The sequence below is a fragment of the Triticum aestivum genome, chromosome 6B, assembly GCF_018294505.1.
Source record: "Triticum aestivum cultivar Chinese Spring chromosome 6B, IWGSC CS RefSeq v2.1, whole genome shotgun sequence".
Classification (NCBI taxonomy): domain Eukaryota; kingdom Viridiplantae; phylum Streptophyta; class Magnoliopsida; order Poales; family Poaceae; genus Triticum; species Triticum aestivum.
Genome location: NC_057810.1, coordinates 128,826,297 through 128,833,609, shown reverse-complemented (window position 1 = coordinate 128,833,609; position 7,313 = coordinate 128,826,297).

Here is a 7,313-nt window from a genome sequence, read left to right as displayed (position 1 = left end):
TCAGAACATAGTGGATACTAGGGATCAAACCCTAACAAAACTAACTCGATTACATGGTAAATCTCATCCAACCCATCACCGTCCAGCAAGCCTACGATGGAATTACTCACGCACGGTGGTGAGCATCATGAAATTGGTGATGGAGGATGGTTGATGATGACGACGGCGACGAATCCCCCTCTCCGAAGCCCCGAACGAACTCCAAATCAGCCCTCCTGAGAGAGATTAGGGCTTGGCGGCGGCTTCATATCGTAAAATGCGATGAAACTTTCTCTCTGATTTTTTTCTCCGCGAAACATAATATATAGAGTTGGAGTTGAGGTCGCTGGAGCTCCAGGGGGCCCACGAGACAGGGGGCGCGCCCAGGGGGAGAGGGCGTGCCCCCCACGCTCGTGGACAGGGTGTGGGCCCCCTGGTCTTAATTCTTTCGCCAGTATTTTTTATATTTTCCGAAAGTTATCTCCGTGGATTTTCAGGTCATTCCGAGAACTTTTTTTCTGCACAATAAACAACACCATGGTAGTTCTGCTAAAAACAGTGTCAGTCTGGGTTAGTTTCATTCAAATCATGCAAGTTAGAGTCCAAAACAAGGGCAAAAGTGTTTGGAAAAGTAGATACATTGGAGACGTATCAATCTTCCACCGAAAAAACCAACTAGCATCAACTACAAGGAGTAATCAACACTACTAGCAACCCACAGGTACCAATCTGAGGTTTTGGATACAAAGATTGGATACAAGGGATGAACAAGGGTTTCAGAGGAGATGGTGCTGGTGAAGAAGTTGATGGAGATTGACCCCCTCCCGATGAGAGGATCAATGGTGATGATGATGGTGCTGATTTCCCCCTCCCAGAGGGAAGTTTCCCCGGCAGAACAGCTCTGCCGGAGCCCTAGATTGGTTCCGCCAAGGTTCCGCCTCGTGGTGGCGGAGTTTCGTCTCGTAAACTTGCTTATGATATTGTTCAGGGTAAAAGACCTCATATAGCATAAGATGGGCACCGGAGGGTTCCCAGGTGGCCCACGAGGCAGGGGGCGCGCCCAGGGGGTAGGGCGCGCCCCCCACCCTCGTGGGTGGTGGGTGGCCCCCCTTAGGTATTTCTTCCGCTGAATATTTTTTATTAATTCCCAAAATGACTTTCGTGGAGTTTCAGGACTTTTGGAGCTGTGCAGAATAGGTCTCTAATATTTGCTCCTTTTCCAGCCCAGAATCCCAGCTGTCGGCATTCTCCCTCTTCATGTAAACCTTGTAAAATAAGAGAGAATAGCCATAAGTATTGTGACATAACGTGTAATAAAAGCCCATAATGCAATAAATATCGATATAAAAGGATGATGCAAAATGGACGTATCAACGGTAGATAGCTTCCTCTTACGGCCTTCAAATTTTTTTCTACGTGTAATGTGCACTGATACAAACTATCATGTGAGAATTTGAAAAAATTCTGGCGTCATTTGACCTTTTGAAGACATTTAAGTGATTTCCTAGCCATTTAATGACCATAATTCAAATTTGAACTAGATGTACATGCAACATCTAACCATAACGGTTTGAAAAATCATATTTATGTACTTGTGTGCGAGTTAATTCCATGTGCGGTAAATTAGAAGAAATTTTCGAACATATTGGTCTCACGGCATGGACACATGTACATGCATGGAGTGCCATGGCGTTTTTATTTCAAAAAATTAGAAAATGATCAGAAAACATGAAACCTTGCTTGATGTAATGTCTTGCCACCAAAATGATGTGGTACAAAAATTGGCTTGCTTGACGAAAGTTTGGACACACACCCCTCATAAACCGGAGCAACTCACTAGAAGGCTCGTGGTTCCGAGAGGGAACAATGCATGTTAGATGACGAACGGCAGATAGCTTCCTCTTATGGCCTTTAAAAATTTTCTACGTGGAATGTGCACTGATACAAACTGTCATGTGAAGATTTGGAAAATTTCAGGGGTCATTTGACCTTTGGAAGACATTTAAGTGATTTCTAGCCATTTAATGACCGTAATTCAAATTTGAACTAGATGTACATGCAACGGTTAACCATAACGGCTCGAAAAATCATATTTGTGTACTTGTGTGCAAGTTAATTCCATGTGCAGTAAATTAGAAGGGATTTTCGAACATATTGGTCTCACGGCATGGACACATGTACATGCATGGAGTGCCATGGCATTTTTATTCCAAAAAATTAAAAAATGATTAGAAAAACATGAAACCTTGATTGATGTAATGTCATGCCACCAAGTTGATATGATACAAAAATTGGCTTGCTTGACGAAAGTTTGGACACACAACCCTCATAAACTGGAGCAACTCACTAGAAGGCTCGTGGTTCCGAGAGGGAACAATGCATGTTTGATGACGAACGGCAGACAGCTTCCTCTTACGACCTTCAATTTTTTCTACGTGTAATGTGCACTCATACAAACTGTCATGTGAAAATTTGGAAAATTTTAGGGGTCATTTGACCTTTTGAAGACATTTAAGTGATTTCCTAGCCATTAATGACCGTAATTCAAATTTGAACTAGATGTACATGCAACGACTAACCATAACTAATTGAAAAATCATATTTGTGTACTTGTGTGCGAGTTAATTCCATGTGCAGTAAATTAGAAGGAATTTTCAAACATATTGGTCTCACGGCATGGACACATGTACATGCACGGAGTGCCATGGCAATTTTATTCCAAAAAATTAAAAAAATGATCAGAAAAACATGAAACCGTAATTCAGATTTGAACTACATCTACATGCAATAGCTAACCATAACGGTTTGAAAAATCATATTTGTGTACTTGTGTGTGAGTTAAAAAATCATCAGACGATGTAAATATCTGGTGTTCAAAAAACAAAATGTAAAATCTGGCAAGACAACCGGCCCCAGACGATTAGCACTCTATTTCGCGCCTCTAGGTTTGGAAGGTGAGTGGCGGGCTTTATTAATCAAACACGGTTCTGCATTGGGAACCGTCAGCTATTATGTTCACACATGGATTTTGTTGCAGGAATCGTGTGTAATTCACACTACAGTACTCGTAAATTCTGGTGACCGGCGCGTGTACTGTTCCCGTCGATCTAGATTCCGGCCGCCAATAAATACTACCTTGCTCACGTCGTCCAACCTGCATTCTCATCTAGATCCTCCCCTTGCTCTCTCTATCTCTCTCTCTATCTCTCTCTCTCAAATCTCTGCCATGGCGCCGACGGTCTGCCAACGCGCCGACGAGGAGTCGCCACCCCCAAGGATGCTCAGTCGAAGAGCAGCGACGAGACACCTACACGCCGTCGGACGAGGTTGTGCCGGACCCCCCCCCCCAACTTTGGATTGGTTTTGGGGCTAGCACGATCTTTGTCTTTGGAAGTCGCTGGCGCTGGCTGAGAAAGCCAGGCAAGTGGCTTTTAAGAAGGAGATGGCGGAGGAGGATGCCAGGTACCAGGTGGCCTATGAAGCCCGAGATGCCACCTGAAAAAAGGAGGCGGCAGAGCTTTGGGGGCGGGCGCGTCGTCGTGCGGAGGAGGTGTACAAAGACGGGTACTTCGCGAGGAAGGTCAGAGGTGCTAGGCGCCTCGTCGCTGCGTGGAGCTGGGCCGATAAGCTCCAGCGTGCCACCGAAGAGGAGCTCCGGTGGGCGCCCAACGAAATGGTAGGATCGTTCGCACGCGTCCGCCTGCAAGAGGCAGATCGGGACATCAAGCACTGCGAGGCGGAGGAGGCGGAGTACTGCCTCCGTTCTGGGAAGACGCCGTGCACCAGGGAGATGCTGGCGAGGGGTTGTGGGAATACTGGCCCCAGGAGGAATTATTAGTTTTTGTATTGTTCGTTTTCAATTTTATGCATTGTACCTAGTAGTTAAGTATCATCATGTATATGTGATGATATTATATATATTCCGTGATGAACTAATGAACAATTAATATTATATATATTATGAATTCCATTTTCTATCTGTTTTTTTGTATACTATTTTGAATCTATCTGTTATCATCCACATATACAGAATGGAAAGCGTATAAACAAATATTAAAATAGAACATATAAGAATGGAAAACAGGGTACACACTTTGAAACAGAGCAATAGTATGATTGCTATGAATATATAGCTATCCATGTCGAAATGACTCAACAAAATAAAACGCGTCCATGACACCATGACCAGCAGCCCTTGCCGACAGTAGCTCTTGGCTCCGCCTGAACTCGTGCAGGCGTTCATCCAAGCGGTCGACACGCTCACGGTACATCTGGAGTGCGATCTCGAGCTCCAAGTTGGCTATTTCATCAGAGATCACCACCTCGAGGATGCGACGGCCATGTTCCTCTATTGCGCCCAGGTGGACACCTGGGCCAAGGAGGCGGTCGAGCCTACCGACCAGCGCATTGGCATCGAGCGGGCCACGGACAAGGCAAACGGCACGGCCGTCCCTGGTGCAAGTACGGCGCAGAGGGCCTGTGCCCACTCCTGGCGAGGAATGAGGGTACTGACGAGACGTGTACCCAGCTGCGACGCCCTGTCGATAGCAGGCAAGCACCGATGGATCTGCTCTTGCTATGCAGTGCGCTGCGCCTCTCGCTCTGTGGCGCTCCAACACTCTCGCCGTGCGGCGAGCCGCAGTCTATCGGCACGGACGCGCCTAGCTTGCTCTGCGGCGCGCCATCGATCATGTTGTGCCGCGAGCTGCAGCCTCTCGGCGCTGACATGCCTATCTTGATCCGCGGCACTGAAGCGCCATGCACCAAAGGTCTGCTCAACCCTAGCGATGACGTGCATCACGGCGTCGTCCATCGCATTGCCGGGGAGCGCCGTGGCCTCGATGGGCCGTGGCGCCTTCTGGTTTTCCTTGTCGACGAGGTTGATGGCAGAGGCCGCGCTTTGGTGCGTTGGCATGCTTGGAAAAGGTGTATGTGCTACAGGTTGCGCTTGTTGCTTCCGTGCATCACGCCACACCTAGGTTTATGTGCAATATCGCTGGGTGGCGGGAAACAGGTGAGGAAATGGCGGGAAACGGTGGCGTGTTCATAGAACGCCATCAATTAATGGAACTTACAATATAAAGGAACATTGAGCTAGCACAAGAAGTAGATGATGATGAGATGAACACAGACCACACTAGGGAACCCGTCGGTGATGAATTCATCAATCGCAAACGATTGTACACTAGCAAGCATTTGCCCACAACACACACGGTTTATTCCATCACAAATAGGTCGGATGGATCAATTGTATGCCACGTATACACATTGTCAAAAAGTAATGCGGTGGACCTTCTTTAACATATGTTAATAAATAAAATAAAAATAAAAAACAAGGACCTCGAGGTTAAATTAGCTGAGGGAATTGGTGAGGCAGTCCTGGACCATGGGGTCCTCGGGGAGCCGGCCTATGTGACATGGACCGGACTGGTGGGCCGTAAAGATACAAGGTAGAAGGACCTCCCCCGTGTCCGGATAGGACTCTCCTTTGCGTAGATGGCAAGCTTGGCATTTGGATCGTGTACCTTCCTTTCTCTGTAGACCGACTCTGTATAACTCTAGATCCCTCTGGTGCCATAAACTGGAGGGCTTAGTCCACAGGCGGAGACACAATCATACAGGCTAGACATCTAGGGTTTAGCCATTACGATCTCGAGGTAGATCAACTCTTGTAACTCATATACTCATCAAAGTCAATCAAGCAGGAAGTAGGGTATTACCTCCATCAAGAGGGCTCGAACCTGGGTAAACATCGTGTCCCTGCCTTCTTGTTACCTTCGATCCTTGGACGCACAGTTCGGGACCCCCTACCTGAGACCCGCTGGTTTTGCACCGGCATTGGTGCTTTCATTGAGAGTTCTACTGTGTTGTGATATGTCTCCAACGTATCTATAATTTTTGATTGCTCCATGCTACTTTATCTACTGTTTTAGGCAATATTGGGCTTTATTATCCACTTTTATATTATTTTTGGGACTAACCTATTAACCGGAGGCCCAGCCCGGAGAAGTTAATTTTGGAAGGAAACCAATCTATTGGGCTTGGAGTGCACGGCAGGGGATTCCCGGGCTGCCCACGAGGGTGGGGGGCGCGCCCCTCCCCCCTAGACGCGCCCCCTACCTCGTGAGCCCCCCGGAGGTCCACCGACGTACCCCCTGCACCCATATATACCTACATACCCTAAAACTTCCAGAACAGAAAATAGATCGGGAGTTCCGCCGCCGCAAGCCTCTGTAGCCACCAAAAACCAATCGGGACCCTGTTCTGGCACCCTGCCGGAGGGGGATCCCATCACCCGAGGCCATCTTCATCATCCCGGCACTATCCATGACGAGGAGGGAGTAGTTCACCCTCGGGGCTGAGGGTATGTACCACTAGCTATGTGTTTGATCTCTCTCTCTCGTGTTCTCTCTCGTGTTCCCTCTATGGCACGATCTTGATGTATCCCGAGCTTTGCTATTGTAGTTGGATCTTATGATGTTTCTCCCCCTCTACTCTCTTGTGATGAATTGAGTTTCCCCTTTGAAGTTTTCTTATCGGATTGAGTCTTTATGAGAACACTTGATGTATGTCTTGTCATGATTATCTATGGTGACAATGGGATATCATGTGCCACTTGATGTATGTTTTGGTGATCAACTTGCGGGTTTCGTGACACTTGGGAACCTATGCATAGGGGTTGGCACACGTTCTTGACTCTCGGTAGAAACTTTGGGGCACTCTTTGAAGTACTTTTATGTTGGTTGGATGAATCTGAGATTGTGTGATGCATATCGTATAATCCTGCCCACAGATACTTGAGGTGACAATGGAGTATCTAGGTGACATTAGGGTTTTGGTTGATTTGTATCTTAAGGTGTTATTCTAGTATGAACTCTTTTATAGATCGATCCGAAAGAATAGCTTTGTGGTGGTTTTGTACCCGACCATAATCTCTATGTTTGTTCTCCGCTATTAGTGGCTTTGGAGTGACTCTTTGTTACATGTTGAGGGCTTGTCATATTATCTATCTATGTTATTATTGTTGAGAGAACTTACACTAGTGAAAGTATGAACCCTAGGCCTTGTTTCCTATCATTGCAATACCGTTTACGCTCACTTTTATTACTTGTTACCTTGCTGTTTTTATTATTTCAGATTACAAATACCTTTATCTACCATCTATTTTGCACTTGTATCACCATCTCTTCGCCGAACTAGTGCACCTATACAATTTACCATTGTATTGGGTGTGTTGGGGACACAAGAGACTTTTTGTTATTTGGTTGCAGGGTTGTTTGAGAGAGACCATCTTCATCCTATGCCTCCTACGGATTGATAAACCTTAGGTCATC